Genomic DNA, 19,158 nt, shown 5'->3' with positions numbered 1-19,158 from the left:
GATTGTAAAATAGGATGAGACGTAATGAGGTGTTGGCAGGCACTATGGCCAGTATTTATGGGTCATTGCATAAATATTTATGGATGAGGAAATTAAAAGATACTTCTCTGTGACCATCAGAGGGTTTTGCAGATCGAGGAAGCGAGAAATATTGAGCTCTCAATTATGCAACGAAGTCAAATGACTAAAATGACTAATACATCGTTTATGCTGAAAAAATCAAGATGAATCGAGCTTCAGTATTAGTACTCAACAAATTTTGATTTCTTGTTTAAGGATAATGGATTGAGTCAAATACACCAACTTCTTTCAGTGTGGTTTTGCTCTGATGAAGATTTTACAGGCACGTGCCACCATATGCGGTTTTCCTACTCAACTAAACTGCATTACTTGCAATAACCAGACACCACCTGAAAAAGACTGTTCTTGACAAAAAATTACCTATGGTATTAACAATATTGATGAGAAAACTAAGCGAATGCAGACATTTTTTTAATTGACCCATACATATTTGCAGGTGACCACCCTAATTTTAAGGGGGCATGTAAATATTTGCATGTCAATTTAAGCCCAACATATTCCACCACTTGCTTTCAGAAAATATTATTTAATTCGTTTTATGCATAGTCTTGCTGGCCTGTATCTCCTCTTCTTCCATTTTCTTCCCCCAATAACTGCCACATCATCACCTTCCACCTCAGCACCAACACACCCATGTGCATCATGATGGACAGTCATAGTAGAAGGTATACCTTCAGTCATGCAGAAAATAATTCTTCCATCAAGTCTACAGTGCCATGGTTAGAAAGCCTATGGGGTCTAATATGATGTAGGGGGGATCGCCACCGCCCGCATGGAGGTGGCGATCCGCCATACATCATAACCCGCCCGCCACCCATTTCCGCCCCGCCATATTAGTATGGCGGGGGGGACCCCGGCGGACGGAAAGACCGCAGCCGGTGTTCCGCCGGTCAACCAGTTGACCGGGTGGAAAAGGGTCTGGATATGGTGGCGGTGTCTGATAAACACCGCCATCCATATTAGCATGGGAGCAGGAAGCAGCGTCTCCTTGGCGGCAGTAAGGCATGCGGATTTTGCTTTTGGGGGCCCATTGTGGGCCCCCAGGGTATTGAGGGGGTGGGGGGTGCACATGGGGGGTACCTGTGGTACCCCCCTACACTGTCACGGACAAGGTGGCAGGCACCACGTGGTGCCTGTCACCTTGTGCATGACAATGCACAACAAGCATTCCCAGCATTGTGGCGGGTGGTGCTGTGAGCACCGCCCGCCACAATGCTGGGAATAGAGGATGCCACCGCCATGGTGGCGGTGGCATCCTAATTGCAGGTGCGGGACCGCCGCACCACTGGCGGCCGGTCCCAGCACCGCTAGGGTGGTGGGCAGACTAAAGTCCGCCCGCTATCCTAATAGGCCCCTAAGTTTGGTTTTACCTAATATTTTGATATCCATCTTTAAAATGAATCCCGAAATGACAATTAAGAGAAACATTTCTCTTCTGTTTTGTCAATGACATTATCAGGGTATGAAATTAAAGTAGGATGCTATACAATAACCTGGCTTTTAGGGGCATTGAAATAATTGGACTGTTGGAGCCAGTCTTGGTTTTCATTTATGCCAAGGATCCTTCTGTACTAGTGCCGCAGTTGTATTTTGGAATCTTCTTCAACAGTTGGGTCAACAGTGCAACTGATGACAAAGATTTAGAAACCGCTGGATAAAAACACATTAACTTAGAAACATTTCAGATCTTTCACAGGGAGTTAGAAGAGGCTGGTTCAATACAGTCGTGAGAGTAGACTGCAGGCAGCCTACAACTCAACAACTGCCAGTTTCACCATATGAGAGTATTGATCGGATGATCAGTTGAATGAATCCTCATCAGCTATAATGAATACAACACAGTGTGATTGCTGCCATCCCTATCATTCCCACCATGCAAGAGGCTCATCTTGTTATTACTCCTTAGTCATGAATAAGAGGCACCCCCATCAATGGTACTAGGCCATCAACTGTCTGGACACATCCCTTTTATTAGTAACCTCTGCTAAAATTCTGGACTTCATCATCAACCAAAAATATCACCAATCTAAAGTCTTTCATTCCACTTCATGGACACTATCTTAGTAAAAATTCTCTAAGAGATTATTACCATCTGCATTCCTCTTCTGCCAATTGAAAGTAGTTCAAACTACCCTCTCATAGAAACATCTAAACATCAACCTGAAAGATCTGAACATTTTCTGTCCGGTATCTAATTTTCTGTTCATGGCTAAAGTCAAGGAAAGCTAGATGGAGAAACAGCTGAAACATATTCATCAAAGATAACAAAATGCTCGATCCTCACCAGTTTAGATTTAGAACTGGTTGTAGCACATGATCAGCTATGCTACAAATGATAGAGGATGTGCTTCCAATCATAGACATGAATGAATTCTGCTTGTTTGTTCTTCTGGTCTTGTCAGCAGCATCTGACGCTGTCAGCCATCTCTGCTAAAAATCCTGAATGAACAGATGTGTTTAGAGTGCCAGGTCTCATCATGGTTGGACTCATGAAACATTAAACTATGAAACTGGCAAATGAAATCCCACCAACTCTCCCCTTGAACAAGGAGTTACGAAAGGCTCCATCCTCTCTTCCACCTTTACCAACTAATACGTGAGACACCTGATCAATTTCTTGATTAGATCAATCATCTAATTTAATTTATGCTCCAAGGTCCCTCAGCTACACCTGGAGATCTCTTCTCCCGATGAAGTAAATGCACTGGCAAGAGTGATGAAGGAGCTACAATCTTGGATGACCATCACATCAAACTGAACTCACAGAAGACAAAAACATCCTTCTCATCTTACTGCATCACAGTAACACTCTTGTACACGCTTGATGAGACGTATCAAATATTCTCAACTGTAAGATGGAAAAATCCCTTGGCTTCTTCCTGGGCGAAAATCCAAATCTTCTTGGCCGCATCATTATCAAGGCAATGAGCATACAACATCTTCCAAAGTCAAACCTTTCAGTTCGACAAATGAATTCAAGACTATTGTGCAACCCTTAATCCTCACAAAATGGAAAAACGCTTCTGCCTGGCATTCCAAAAAGACACTTATTTCCTCTAAATGCAGCACTGAACCCTGCAGCTCACCTGGTATCAAGTGACAAAGATCATCCTTCCAAATAAAGTCATAAGTAAATTCAAACTAGCTTGTATTATTCACAATGCTCTACATAATGGGACACTAAACTATCTAGCCAGCAAGCTTATTGTTTCAGAACGATCACAACATTTCAGAAGTGAAAACTTTCTTCATCTCAAACCCACACTCTTCAACAAAATCCTACACTGCAACTCTGTTACACCATCTATAAAAGACAACATCTCTCATGCATCCTCCTAAACAGAACTTAAACACCTTCTCTTTGCTCAGTACTTCCTGCCGTGATTTGCCACAACTCAAATACACCTAGTTGGCCATGCACCATTTATGAAGAAGAATCCACAGAGAATACAATGACACCTCTGAGGAGTCGAGAGTCTGTCTGCTTATGCAAAGTTCCAATTGATGATGCACCTTTATACTAAATCTAACCTGCTTACTCCATAGAAAAACTTCTACAATGAACAAATCCCAACCCCCTTACTTTTGAGACCCACATAGCCTTGCTGTGTGAATATATGTTTTGTGTAAATATTTATTATAGTTCCAATTATTTGGTGTTTAGTACTCTGGTACTTGACCTCCTCCGTTCCTCACTAGGGATATTTTGCATTATATAGACTCTTTGTGCATTTAGTCACCTTGTTTAATTGTATTGATGTAATGTGCTCTGATACCCATATGGGTCTGATTCATGCTATATAAAACCACAAATACATAATTAAATCTGTTACCACTACCTCCAAGCTTGTAAAAACAGTCCCTTCTCAGAAAAGTGAAACCTACTTTTCCTCCATTTGAGTTCAGATCAACAGGGAAGATCCTGGCCTAGTACACTTAGACAGTTGTAATGCTCTGATATATTGTCTCTCTAACTGTACCCTTTGCCCTCTCACAACTGTTTTACATGCTGCAGCACATCTCCTCTGAGGAGGTTGGAAACTGACCACACTCAAAAAGACCATCACTACTTCCTGTTGAAGCCAGAATCCACACCAAATAGTAACGTGTTATGCGTTAAGCTCTATATCTGAACCTACCCAGCTACCTGAAAAATAAAAATAATCTTTACACAAATGGGGTAGTGGGGGAGGGGGAGCAGACTCACGAGGGCCAAACCCATTAGCCAGAATGAAATTCAAAGACCTTATCAAGAGAAGGCTACAAATCAGGCCATCTTCTGCCTAGCATCAAGAATTTGGAAAACTCACCCAAAGAATTCAAGTACATCCAGATGTATTATCCATCAACACAGACTTAGAAGCAACCTTTTAGAATGAATCAAAGGACTAATGCTGCTCTCTTTTCTATTGCATTAGAAATGATTCTCTCATTTTGTATTTGTCTCTGATGTGAAGTGATCTGCTCCTCACATTGCTTGGCCCTTGCTATACACACACTGTTACATTATTGATTAAAATAAATAAGGCTACAATGAACAGGATAAACAAAAAATAGAAACAGAAGTAAGTTGTTGTCCCACCTGATGGGATGTAGAAGAAATGGAACCATCCAGGAATTGAAGCCTTCGCAGCCAAGTAGAGCCAGAAGGCAAGCATCTCTGTATGAAAAAAAAAAATGAAAAATACAATGTTTCAGACAACATCACATCCAATATCACACCAGATCAATCATAATTGTATCCTTGAACATTAGATAAAGAGGGACTCTTGAAATGTCAAGCAAGACCCATGGCATTGCTGAAAGTAGGATGTGTCACTTCAAGTAAGAATTCTGTACCCCATGGAGCTTGATACCTGGCAGTTATCCGAGTCAGGGTACTCTGGGTGTTGCCAATTGGACTGTAATTGTACCACTGAGCACTATATGTCACTTGATCACTATTCACCCTGTATTTTCACTTGTTGTTGACAGCCCTTTCTTAAAGTATGGGTAACAGATAAATGATGTAATTTATATAAAAAACAATTGTTTTCTCATCACACTGTTTCGTTTTTGTGTTCTTTATGATTCAATTGTTTTTGTCCTTAGGCTTGAAGATTGCATTTAAGAAATGGTGTAATTGATTCTTTGTGAAAAGAAATGAAGCATACGTACCCGACAGAACCATTGCCTTTTCTTTACTTTTAAAAAGTTGGCATTTTCTTACTTTAACCATTCTGTGCCTCTGCCTGTCTGCTAAATACATGTCTGGGTTAGGATGACAGTTGAGGTGTTTGTGCATTCAATCTAGACAGTCATACAAAGGGAGCTAAGGTGTGCCCTGCATATCCTGATGGCCCATCACCAGGCTGATGGGTTTTACTGGGCTAGAGTGGTGGGAGGAGTTGACACTGACTCCTGAATAGGGCCATGCCTGTCCTCATAAAACCACATCTCCACCCCCTTTAGTGTGCCTGGAACTAGGGCAGGGAAAGGGAAAGGCACTGCAAAACAACCTTTTGAAGTTTGCCTACTTCAAAGGCTAAAATGGATATAAGAACTGGACCTGTGACCCCATATCCTCAGAACACTTCTGGGTTGAGGACATTCTGCCAGGAAAAAGAGCTGGATAAGCTGTCAGGAGGGACTGCCACTTTGCTGTTTGCTTTGCTTTGCTGTGTTGGCCTACTACCTGCTGCTTCTGTCCTGGGAGTGAAAGGACTGGTCTTTGCTTTCTTCATAGTGCTTTCAAGGTTCTCCAAGGGCTTGAATTGTGCTTGCCATCAAAGAATTCACCTGCCAGTACCTGTGCTCTTCTGCTAAGAGTCCTGACGTGCTAAGTGGCGGCAAATCCAGTTCCTGGGCCCTTGGAAGTGAATTCTTGTGATTTCAAGAAGAAAATACACTCATTGACTCTCAGCTTCATTCCGAACTGACACAACGCTTCAAACCTCGACACATAGTCGCTGCCAGCACCAGAGCGTGGTCCCCGCTCAACGCAATGACTGCATCTTACAACTCAGGTTCCAGCTTTCCGTTGCAGCGTGTCAGAAGAACAGCCGCTGAGTGAGTTTCAAGCACCGTATTACCAAAGTCCGTGACGCACCACTCTGACTCATGCCACAGCACCTGCTTCATCGTTGTGGAATCTATTTGTTGTGACTTTAACTTTTGACGCATCGCCCCTGGGCACTGATTTCTTCATCGACACCGCAGAGCAGTGAGGAACCGATGCATCATGTCTCCAAACAATGCATCATCTCCCCTGAAACAGTAAGGGGCAATGCATCACCTCCCTTGCCTAGCAGTAAGGAACCGATGCCTCACCTCTTCTGTAGCAGTACGAAACCGACTCATCACCTGCTTTTCGACACATCACCTCCCCTACGCCTCGCATTTTTGATGCGTCTAAGGTAATTTGTCCTAAACAAGCACATCTATTGATTTCTATGGACTAAATTTGGTTAACGTTTTAAAAGTGATAATTTATCTTGTGTAGGTTGGATCTTTGTCAATTTAGTCTTGTTTTAGATAAATAGTGGCTATTTTCTAAGCTGGTGATAACTTCTTTTGTAGTGTTTTCACTATGTTACTGTGTGTATGTGTGTGTGTATGTGTACTAATACTTCACACATTGCCTCCGGGATAAGCCTGACTGCTCTGTGCCAAGCTATCGAGGAAGTAAGCAAGAGTTATTCTAGCTGTATGACTGCCTTATCATGACTAGAGTGAGGGTCCCTACTTGGACAGGGTGCAAAACACTGCCAATTAGAGACCCCTTTTCTAACAAGTATTAATAGTAACTGCATACTATGAGTAAATTCAGTTGTATACATGTCCCAAAGATGTTCTGTGTACACTTTTGGTGTGTGTCTCCGTATTTTGATACATTTCTATATTTACAATTGTATACATTATAAATCCAATGCATTCACAAATGCACACAATCTTTTTTTTTTTAATACGGTCCTACATGAGTAGGTGACATTTTGTTGCTGTTGACATTCAATTTTACCTTTGTGGGTGCTGGCTTTAGTAAAGTGGTTGCCTGGGTTGTTTTAAAGGAACAAGGTGGCATTCAAATGTTGCATTTGGAGGCTTGAGGGAGAATACAGATCATGTCCTTACTGTTGGTTTTTGGTGCGCAGTCCCCCTTGACTTACCTCACTGTGACAATTATATTTTGTAACCTAGTTTACATCAACTGAATAGTTTGCTTATTGGGACCTAAGCAGACTACATGTGTTCTGATGGACTGATTGTATAAATTAATCTATTCATTTTCTTAAGTTACACGTCTTAAAATAGCTTTTGGTGGTAGAGGTTGGAATTATTTTAAATATTTAGGTTATTACAAACTGGAAAAATAGTAATCAGTGTAAATGCTATACAAATAGTGATATAGCAAACTCCAAGAATATTGTTAATAAAATTAAAAATTAAAGGATAACTCCCTCACTCTCGGTCATATGTAAAATCATGTCCTAACTGAATAGAAATAACCTAAAATAACCCAAAATGCAATCTCCTTTTGTGAAAGCCATGGTGTATTAAAAGCATGAATTATAATCAAGCAGAGTAAATTGATCCTAAGCAATTTTATTAACGCTCTTGATCTCAATGAATTTCTACTTGAGTAATTATATGCCAAAAATAATAGAGCAATCTTAGTCAATAAAGAAAAATATAACCTCCTTTTCCCCCTCCCAGAGTGCCTGAAATTATCCCTACGCTTCTCTCTGCAGTTTGCATATTATTGTGAAATGTTTCCATAACCCAAGATCAAATGCTATAATTGGTACAAAAAGAAACTTTTTTTTTATGTTTTACATTTTATGAAAAATTGAACATTGCATTCTGCAGTGAAATGAGAATGCGTATATTTCAACAACATTCTGGAATTAATCACACTGTGAGCTTTTTGAAAGGGTCCCATGAAAGAGTTCAAGGAAAAAAAACATGAACATGATGTACAAATGTTTGTTAATACAATTCATTGTATTAAGTCTTATTCTGAGTTGGAAATAAACAGACAGGCCTGATTTAGGGTATGGGTGCTGACGGCCAGCCTGCCTCATTTAGAATCCAGGAGATCTTCAGAATGTCCACAAGGTAGACAGAAGCTACTGGTCCCCAAAGATGGTAGCTGAATTTGTTGGCCACTTGGGTGCTGGGGCCTGTCCAACAATGTCTCTGCAAACTGGATCAAGTACTACTGCTATGGCACTTGAACCTCAGGGTAGTGAGGGTGAGCAATCAAAGGCCTCTCAGGGGGGACCATGGGGGACACAAACTCAGAACTCAAGAGTCAGCCAATAGACACTATAACTTCAATGTGCAAGCTAGTGCTTTAGGAAAAGAAAGTACTTTCAAATCACATTGTAACACTAAATACTACACAATTCAACCCACGACACAAGTCAGTGACCCTGGTGTAAAACACAAACTTTATTAACTTCTCTGTGGTCCTTTCACATTCCTTCTCTCCTCTGTGTGCATGCAGACACACATCTTGAGCAGACCGAGGCTGGTGCGCAGATGGTGAGTCGATGGCAGACAGGTTCCTTGAGGATGCCACCCTGGAATCAGCGCAGGAGACATCACATGCAAGCCATCTTATCCCTGGCCAAGTCTTAGATACCCTAGATGCAAACCCCTTGCCATCCTTTTCGCCTAATGCCATCTACCCATCCAAATGGACCTATGAGAGACTATGCTAATACAGAAGTGCGCATCCTTACTAAAGAAAGTAATCAGTTGGGCAGGAGTCCTTATGAAGAACTAAAGCGTAGTACAGTGCACATGCACCACAATACTCTGTACCATTTTGGCTTGATCCTCCTCTATAGTAGGATTATTACATGTTGGTTGTGCTGAGCATCCCTTGCTTTGCTGAGGCATCAGTCCAACCTCTCATATAGTGGCAGTGTCGCTCAACAGCGTTGCTGATTTATAATGCTATCATGATATCCAGCCTGCTCCTAAATACGTCCTCTAAAGGAGGAAAGCTAACTTATCTTGTTGTGAGGGTTTAGGGGTGCCAGCGGACAGTGCTAAGTTAGCATTAGTCTGTGCTTTGCATCACCGCCATTTGCCACTTATGCACATGACACTACATGCATTGGTTCCCGTAAACACTTTTGCTCGTGCTGCTTCACATGGGAACTGTCTGCCTTTCACTATTTCTGTTGTGCTCTGAGTTCTCATCTGTACATCGTGTTCAAGGCCAGAAAACAACTCCACTGGTTAATTGGCTTTGGTCTGTCCCACACACATATAGACATAACATGGAACACAGCTGCGCTTCTGACTTTTCGGTTGCTTTTAATATTGCACGGGATGCAAGTTATCAACACTTGGAGAAAACCTTTCCAGAGGAAGAGCTGTGCTCGTCCGGAGATGTAAATCCTATCATCTAAGACTTGAGGTAGGGGGTTGCGCTGTCCAAGCTCAGAGGTCTTCCACTTATATAATAAACGTAGCTTGTAGCACGGGGAGGGTGGTAAAGCGCTATAAGGCTTCATCCACTGTCATTATAATATGCTATCGCCGTTCGTATTATATGGAATTGTAACCATGCTGATTATATTGTTTTTATGCATTTCCTTGCTAATGTTAGCACGTGTACTGCATTACAGATCATGTTAGTTGAAATAAACATTTTAAACTGTACGGTGTCTCTGGTTACTCACATTGTGAACAAATATTAGTATCTAAGCGAAAGAGTGTCTTGTTCCCACGAATTCTGAGAGGCCCTGAGTCACATGTTCTAGGATAGCCAATCAATGGTAACTCCGCTGTAGTACGGAGAATGAATGGGATACTATAGCTAGCCGGATAGGGGTTCTGGGCACTGAGGTGTGTTTTTGGTACACCACAACACACAAAGTCCTGGTTTCCTGTGCATAGTTCTGTGTATGTGCAGAATCCCGGCAACATGGCGCACCTAACGTTTGGTCTGGTACTTATTTACGAGGCACTTTAGTAGTTCTCAGTACTTGTTCACAATCCCCTCTCCTCTGTTTCCGGAAAACAGTGGTGATGGTTTACCTGCCTATATTATCATTTTTATAGGTGATTCAAGCTTGAAATATACAAAAAGGTATCGTTCGTATTTTGAATTACGACCCAACTTTGTCTTGCTGCCTTTTTAATTTGTGTTTTCTTTTCAAGTTTCTATATGGTTGAAGTTGACATCGCAGAGCACAGCCGCATGTGGGGTGCTGGATGCTGGTGTCAATCTGATCTTTGTGGTCCAAGCCGACCCAGTATACACATATGAGGTGTTTCATTCCTGGGTAGCATTTCCAGCAGTTGATGGGGCGGATAATTTGTGGCATAAATACAGCCATACCACCCTTCCTGCTGTATGTTGGCCATATAGAACTCTAGAAGTTCCGTTGACGGCATGGCAGCATCGCATTTGGTTTGATGGCTCCCTTCCCGTACCCTTCCACCTGTCATGTTAGGCCCGTTATCGATTGATGGGGCCACTTGGCCTGTGTTGGCAGGTTACACGCTGCATCCATGGTATTTAACCTGCGATGTGGCGTCTCTCCGTCTCATGCACACTACAATAGTCCGTGTGTGTAGAGCACTGGTTCAATATGTAAACCACAACATCCAGGGGGGAGCACCTGGAGTTGCACAGCAACCAGCTGGTCCTGGCGGTGTTATTATTAGCCCCGTCATGGTTAATTCGGTTATGGGCAGCCTCCCCAAATAAGGAAGCTTTGCCTTATTGGTTTGCTGAGAAATTTGACCAGTTGGAAGCGATGTTTCCACATACCACTCCTGTGGAGAAGCACCGAATTTTGATAATTAGTTTGCAGAAAGACTTAGTACCCAAAGTCACTGATTGTGAGAGTTGGGGTAAAATATTTGTGGCAGTTTCTGCAAAGTGTTTTGGCACACCATCCATGACAGTACTCCCCTCTGTAATAAAACGTGTTCAAGATGAGCTCAGACCAGAGGCGGCAGTAGAATAGCAGATGAGGTTAGTTGGAGCGTATGACATGGTTGCTGATCTGATCCTTGCTAATGTTAAGGGTGATGCAGTCAACTTTCAGGTGTCTAATGCTTTGGCGCTTGTCCCAGATGTAGACAAGCCCCTCGAATTACCTAAGATTATAGCCCAGGTTTATAAAACGGTTGGGCGTAATAGTTTGGGTGTTAAGCCTTTTGCTAAAGTACCTGCACAACCGCAGGCTCAACGGACGTCTCAAACTGATAAAGGAGGCCGTCCAGATTCATCCTTTATATATTTCAGCCATGGAATTTTCCGTACAATTTGATATTGAAATAGTTCCGTAAATTCCCGCCTGTAACTGGAGAGTTCAGGGGTTACCCAGAGTCGCCTCCAGAAGGTTAAAGGCTTTAAGCCTAATTCCTCCTTTACTGATCTTAGTCCCAAGTCAAGCCTGAGAGGAAGAAGGGGTGAACTAATAGGTAGGGCAGCCAAGTTCCTGAGAAACTTGTTTTCCGTCGCAATGATTTTGGGGGCACAATTGTGTCCCCACAATTCACCGCCATATATTATTGCCCCACGTGCCTGCATTTTATAAATTTCAATTGGCGATCCAATGGGTTTTGTCATGGATTTATTCCATAGTTTAATAATACCCCCCACCTTTTGGGTTAACTTTATATTGGATTTGGTCTGGTGATGGACCCAGGCCAGTTTTTCATTTGGAGTCAATCCCAAATACTCAAACGTGTGAACTCTCTCTAGGCTAACACCATGAATAACCGGGTTTGAGCGGGATGTCTTTGGAGGATTAAAAATCATAAATTTCGTTTTGGCCGTGTTTATTTCTAACCCCCGATCATAACAAAAAGAGACAAAACCATCCAAAACTTGCTGGACACCCATTGGTGTCTTAGCGAGTAACAGGGTGTCATCAGCAAACATAATAGCTGAGATCCCTATCCCACCCAGTCTTGGAGCGTCTCTGTTGGGGACCGCATTCAAATGGGAGATGAGTCCATTTACATAGAGGCAAAACAGGGTTGGCGCCAGGACACACCCCTGCCTAACCCCCCTGTCAACGGAAAAGCTAGATGATAAATTTCCTTCTCTCCCACATCTGACCCTTGAAAAATTATGGTTATGGAGTCGGATTATGATTTGCAAAAGGGAGGCTGGCACTCCTAGTTCCCGTAACACAATCCAAAGTTTCCTACGTGGGACCAGGTCGAAGGCCACACGCAGGTCTACAAAGACAGTGTAAAGGGAGCCACCCTCGACCTTGACTGTCTTCCAGAAGAGCATACTCAATCTAAAAATCTAATCAGTAGTTGATACGCTCTTTCTGAACCCTGCTTGATACTGGCTCAGAATTTCAAATTCCTCCATCCAGTCCAAGAGGCGGTCTAGGATTAGCCTTGCAAAAAGTTTCTGGGCAACATCTATTAGGCTAATTGGCCTGTAATTGACTGGGAGCAGAGGCGACCCCCTTTTAAAAATAGGGACTACCTCTGCTCCCAGCCAAGTGGAAGGAACCGGCATACCCCCAGAGATTGCGTTAAATATTATTAAAAGATAGGGCGCCCAGACTCTAGGTTTGTGTTTATAAAGGTCTCCGGGGACCCTATCCAACCCTGGTGCTTTGCCCGCAGGAAGCATGGATATAGCAGCTTGAACCTCACCCAGAGTAAAACTAACCGGCACTGGGCCAGCAGCGCCACTCGGCAATAATTCAGTCGTTGGGACCTCCATACAGGAATGGTCCCCCTTGTACAGGGTGCTAAAATGATCTTCCCATACTTCTGGAGCAATATTCGGGTTTACTGCTGGATCAGATTCCACTGAGCCAGTAGACACAATCTGCCAGAATCTCCGCGCACTCCTGCCCGCTAGGGCAGATGTTAACCTAGCCCAATTTTCATTGCCCCACTCAAGCTTGGCATGGTGAATTAACTGCCGATATACTCGTCTCCTATGTTGGATAACATCCCTATTTACATTGTTTTTTAGTGCATCCAACAATTCACTCTTTGCCAATCTACATGCCCTATTATACCATGGATGCTTTCTACATGGCCTTTTCCCACAGGGGGCTGGGGGATTTAAAATATCTATTAAATTGATGAATAGTGCTTTGTTGAGTTCACCCAGTTTTTCATAAGAATCAGGGAAGGATTGTTGCTCAATAAGAGTAGCCACGTCATCCAGAACTGGGCTAACCCTAGCATAAACTTGAGATAATTCCTCTGGGTTACTAACCAATTTATCCCATCTTACTCTGCGTCTGTTGTTGGACAGGATAGCCCTATATGATGTGTCAGATTTGGATAGGGGTAAAAATTCACCCGTACACAAACCTGGTAAGGAAAAATCCAGTATCAGGGGATTATGATCACTCTCTCCCCTAGATACCACCTTAAAATCAAGGACTCTATTCCACTCCTTACACTGAACAAAAATATAATCTAGTCAAGCCTCTCTCCCTGGCTTATTGTAAGTAGGCCTAGAGGGATTGTCAGATATTGTTCGACCATTACACGCCCTAATCGAATGGGCCATCGTTAGGGAAGTAATTTGAACGGCCAGAGGAGCCCAGGACCTTACCATTGGGCCTACCACATGTGGGATTTTCCATATATCATCCTCCTCCTGATTTATAGCATCCAGCAGCCCCTCAAGTGGTTCGAAGTGGGAATTAAAGTCTCCTCCCACAACGAACATAGTACCCTCGGGGATCTTGGTTAAAACAGTGGATAGCACATCAATAACCCCTGATTCCGCAGATAGACTCATAGGTCTAGAGTACACATTGATCACAGCTAATTTGGGACCTATCCGCCAGTCCAGTAGCACACAAAGAACATCATCAGACCCTGTATTGAGAACACTAGCACTACAGCCCAAATGGGTGGCAACCCAGATTGTTAGACCCCCTGACGGTCGGCCCCTTCCTCCCCACCTGGCCGGGACTGAAAATGAAGCAAACCCCAAGCGAAATTGCTCTTGCCTTGCCCATGTTTCCTGGAAACAGCATATATGCTGAAGGTCTATAAATGAACCCCATACAGGACAGGTGAGCTTATTAGGAAGACCAGCTATATTCCAGGAAAGAATTTTGAGTAAAAATGGGGCGTTTGAAGTAACAGAGGGGTTTTTAACTTTTTACACGCATCAACTTCACTATGATTCACCATAGGTATTAAATGGCCACTGTCAGGGGTGGAAGGGAGGGACTGCGACTGAGCAGGGCATGATGACCCACCAACATCGCCGCAAATACCATCCTCCCGACACAGTCAATCAACCTCCTCAAGGCAGCTGTACCTATTGGTACAAAAGTAGTCACCTTGAGTAGGCACATCAGAACGAATGTGCCTATACCTTCTGCCTTGTGGGCTGGGTCCGACCCTGATCCATTCTTCAGCATTCCCTAAATGGGTGTGGGTATTTCGTGGAGGATAAAAGAAAGACAATGGGAGGGGTTTGATAGATGTACCTCCCGTATTACCCATCCAGTTACGGATATATGAGACAATCTGTGGGTTACTAAAATTCACCAAAATGCAGTCACCCGTAATTTTCTTTATAGTGTTTCCCAGCCAGGTGACCCTCCTGACCATCAAAACATCACCTCTCATATTTGGGGGCAGAGGCCTATGTGTATTCAGCCAGCTGATCACTTTATTTTTTAGAGAGTAATAAGTTTCTAAGACAGAATTAGTAGGCTCTGGGACACCGCTTAAAATTATTACATAGGGTGCTGCCTCAGGGGGAAGGTTCACTACGTTTTTCCATCTTATACTGGCCGCTTCTTGGTTAGTACGGTCATCAGTATCATTGGGGCTCTTCCCTGGTTCTATTGGATTTGATTTGGCTAACCGATTAGGATTCCTTACCGGGGAGGATAATTGGCCCTGTAAAAGTGGGGGGGTAACAGTAGTGTAAAGTGAAGGATTAGACCTAGGTAGTAATATACCTGCTGGAATATATTTAGTTGCAATTGCAGATGTTGTCATACCAGCAGAATTAGAAGAGGTAAACAGCAGGGGATCTCCCGTATTCTTCGAAGCCACACTTTGGATCGTACCATTAGTCCTCACAGAATTCGCGGTAGCCCCTGTAACCATTTCTATTTCTTTAAGCCTAGCATCGATAATGTTGAATCTGGCCATTAAGGGGGTAAACAACCCCTTCAGCACATTTATGAGGGCATTTAATAGACAATCGTCCCCCCCTACAGACCCTGTTCCCAAGATTGAAGAAGGAGGCTGGAATTGCAGGGGGGTTTGTGCGGGAGTTAGATTAGATGTTACATTAGGACTTGCAATTGCCCGAGTGACCACTACAGATGACATGCTTGGTAGATTGACAGAAGGGCAATCTATTCTAGCCTTTTTTCCCCCCTTGGGCTTCCTGTCACCTTTCCTTTTGGGGACTGCACCCTCGCGCGGCCCTCGTACACATGACAACATAGGATTGCTCCTCACATCAGAGACTACTTCCAATGTAGAAGGAGGTACACACTCAAGAATAGGCTGGAGTGAATCTCTGCGTGAGGATGTACTAGTCCTTAGATCTTGCAGGACAGATTCAATTGTTTGATCGATACTATCCATAAGAGCAGTATGTGAATCATCCAACTTGGCAGGAGATCTAACAGATGCAAGTAAACCCAGCGAGGATCTTCTAGTACTATCAATCCTATCTGAAAGGGGTCTTTCTAGCATATTCAACTCATTATCGACCACGGAATTAGCCCTGATAATGAAGCTATCCAGAGTACCTGCAACCATAGGGAGTGCTGGCATGGTTTTACTTCGGGTGTCCATTGATGACGATGCCTCAGTCCCCGACCTGCGCACTACGCATGTACCAAGAGGGGAGGCCCGGTCCGGTCTTAACCGTGCTTGAACAGGCTTAAACGGGCCCGCCCTTTGCCCGGGCTTCGCCCCGGTCTGCGCCCCGCTCACGTCCCTCCCACGCGAGACTGGGCGTGCCCTAAATAATCAGAGGGAGGGATCGGGAAGAGGACCCCAGGTGCTGGCGATGTTGAAAGCGCAAATCGCACTGGTCCTCGCAGTCCCGACAGGGATGTCCCACTGTTAGAAGCACACGTTCCTGTTTAAAACCCCGTCTGTTCCTCGTAGGCGATTCAAGAATGTCAGGAAATGAAGAGCAAATGACCAGCCTGCGAGCGGCTCCCGCGAAGCGGGGGCCGCGAGGCGTTAAATTCCTTGCGGGGGAGGGGTCGGGAAGAGGACCCCAGGTGCTGGCGATGTTGAAAGCGCAAAGCGCACTGGTCCTCGCAGTCCCGACAGGGATGTCCCACTGTTAGAAGCACACGTTCCTGTTTAAAACCCCGTCTGTTCCTCGTAGGCGATTCAAGAGTGTCAGGAAATGAAGAGCAAATGACCAGCCTGCGAGCGGCTCCCGCGAAGCGGGGGCCGCGAGGTGTTAAGTTCCTTGCGGGGGAGGGGTCGGGAAGAGGACCCCAGGTGCTGGCGATGTTGAAAGCGCAAAGCGCACTGGTCCTCGCAGTCCCGACAGGGATGTCCCACTGTTAGAAGCACACGTTCCTGTTTAAAACCCCGTCTGTTCCTCGTAGGCGATTCAAGAGTGTCAGGAAATGAAGAGCAAATGACCAGCCTGCGAGCGGCTGCCGCGAAGCGGGGGCCACGAGGCGTTAAGTTCCTTGCGGGGGAGGGGTCGGGAAGAGGACCCCAGGTGCTGGCGATGTTGAAAGCGCAAAGCGCACTGGTCCTCGCAGTCCCAACAGGGATGTCCCACTGTTAGAAGCACACGTTCCTGTTTAAAACCCCGTCTGTTCCTCGTAGGCGATTCAAGAGTGTCAGGAAATGAAGAGCAAATGACCAGCCTGCGAGCGGCTCCCGCGAAACGGGGGCCGCGAGGCGTAAAGTTCCTTGCGGGGGAGGGGTCGGGAAGAGGACCCCAGGTGCTGGCGATGTTGAAAGCGCAAAGCGCACTGGTCCTCGCAGTCCCGACAGGGATGTCCCACTGTTAGAAGCACACGTTCCTGTTTAAAAACCCGTCTGTTCCTCGTAGGCGATTCAAGAGTGTCAGGACATGAAGAGCAAATGACCAGCCTGCGAGCGGCAGATTCCTGATATGCGTTCTCCTCGTTCTTCACAGGAAGCATCCGGCTCCTATGCCGGTGGAGGTGATCGCCAGGAGTGCGGAAGAGGTCAAGTTGCCCCGCAAGGACGTGAGCAGCCACGGGCAAGTGACGGAAAAGGTAAACAAGAAGACTTCCTCGTCAGCGCCCTACTTTTCAGAAGAAAAAGTGTCCGCTTTAACTGCGAGGTATGTCATGAACGGTGAGGATCCAACTCTGGAATCTAACATGGGCAGTAACACTGCTAGACAGAGCAGCAGAGGTTACAGTAGTGAGGCAAGCACTGCATCCATTTCTAGAGGCGACAGCAACTGATACGTTTATCACAGTTGAAACCGCTGACACCCAAGTGGCTCCCCCTGACAGAATATATGAAATTAGTATTCTCATAGAAGGTGACATAAAACACATTATCAAAGGTTTCTTAGGGGAAAATCTGACTTCTTTGTATGACATCCTGTTAGCAGAGGCAGACTGCCCCCTGCCTTTTGTTCTGGCAGGTCTGAGAGGGGAGGAGGTAATCCTCCCTAGTTTTTCACACGGTGTCTCAAAAGAGCATGCGCAACATTTTGCAGAACAGTGGGCTTCAGTGCTTGCGCCGGCTTTATACTGTACTCAGAGAGGTGTGGCGCCGCGGCCAGGGCGACTGACGCTGGACGCTGGGGATCACGGTTCGATCCCTGGCTCCGGTGGCAGGGGTCTGCCCAACACCATGCGACTCTGGGCAATAGCTTGCTTAATCTTCCCAACGGCCCCCAGCGCCGAGATACCCCTTCGGGGGTGATTCGTGTGCTATACAAGTACTGGATTTACATTTACATTTATGTACATTTTACATTTACATCTCCCCACCACAAGATTCCATTGCGGTCCATGCCACAGGCACAACCCCAATATCCTATCCGTAGGGAAGCAAAGGCTCCTGAGGCGGAGATACTAGACCAATTGGAGTATCAAGGGGTAATTGAGACATGTGTGTCACCTACGAATAACCCTCTTTTTACCGTGACCAAGCCAGACGGGTCTTACCGCATAATTTTGGATTACCAACATTTGAACTCACATTGTCGGACAAATGCGGTCCAGAATACCCATAGTTCAGCCCTAGTGGACAGTCTAGTTCGGAAAAAATATAAAACGACGCTAGATATATCAAATAGCTTTTTTAGCCACAATCTGTCCCCCTTGTCCAGTCAGTGGACAGCTTTTACACACGGCGGCAAACAAAAACAGTTTACAAGATTAGCGATGGGCTATAAAAACAGCCCGGGTGTTTTCGCCGCATGTGTGGTCTCATTGTTAGACACAATCGACCCTGATGCATATTCGTATGTAGATGACATTTATCTCACAGATGACAAGTTACATCCACATCTTTGTCACGTGGACCACATCATTGTGGAGTTTGCGGACTACGGTTATAAATTAAATTTTGCGAAATCACACATTGCTGAGTTCGCAGTGCTGTTCTTGGGCTACAAGCTCAATAATAAAGGACGCGTGTTGGCACATTTGCGTCCTCCTAAAACCCTGAAAACATTACAATCTTTTCTGGGTTTCTTGAACTTTGGTTGTACTTACCTACCAGAGTATGCCCAGCGTATCAAGCCTCTTTATGCTTTGATACAACCAACATTTGCGAAAGCATGCTGGCTTCCGGAACATACAAATATACTGCAGTCTTTGCAATCTGATTTGCTTGACTCTCAACTTAACCCGTGACAACCATACTAACCTGGTGATAAGAATCGTCCCAGGCGCGGTGGGTTTCACATACCTGACGTTTAATGAGGGAAACACAGTCCCTATTGCTTATAAGTCACACTTGTACACTTCAGCAGAACTGAGGTTTTCTTCAGTCGAAAAAATCTTGACGGCAGTCCAGAAGGCGATTCTAAAAGAACATGCCCTGGCACAAGGAAAACGCATGTTGGTGTTAACACCATATCCTGCTCTAGAAGCAGTGACAAAGGCGAGTGCTCCTAACTCCAAAGCT

The sequence above is a fragment of the Triturus cristatus genome, chromosome 5_1 (assembly GCF_964204655.1).
Source record: "Triturus cristatus chromosome 5_1, aTriCri1.1, whole genome shotgun sequence".
NCBI lineage: Eukaryota > Metazoa > Chordata > Amphibia > Caudata > Salamandridae > Triturus > Triturus cristatus.
This window is presented reverse-complemented; position numbering follows the sequence as displayed.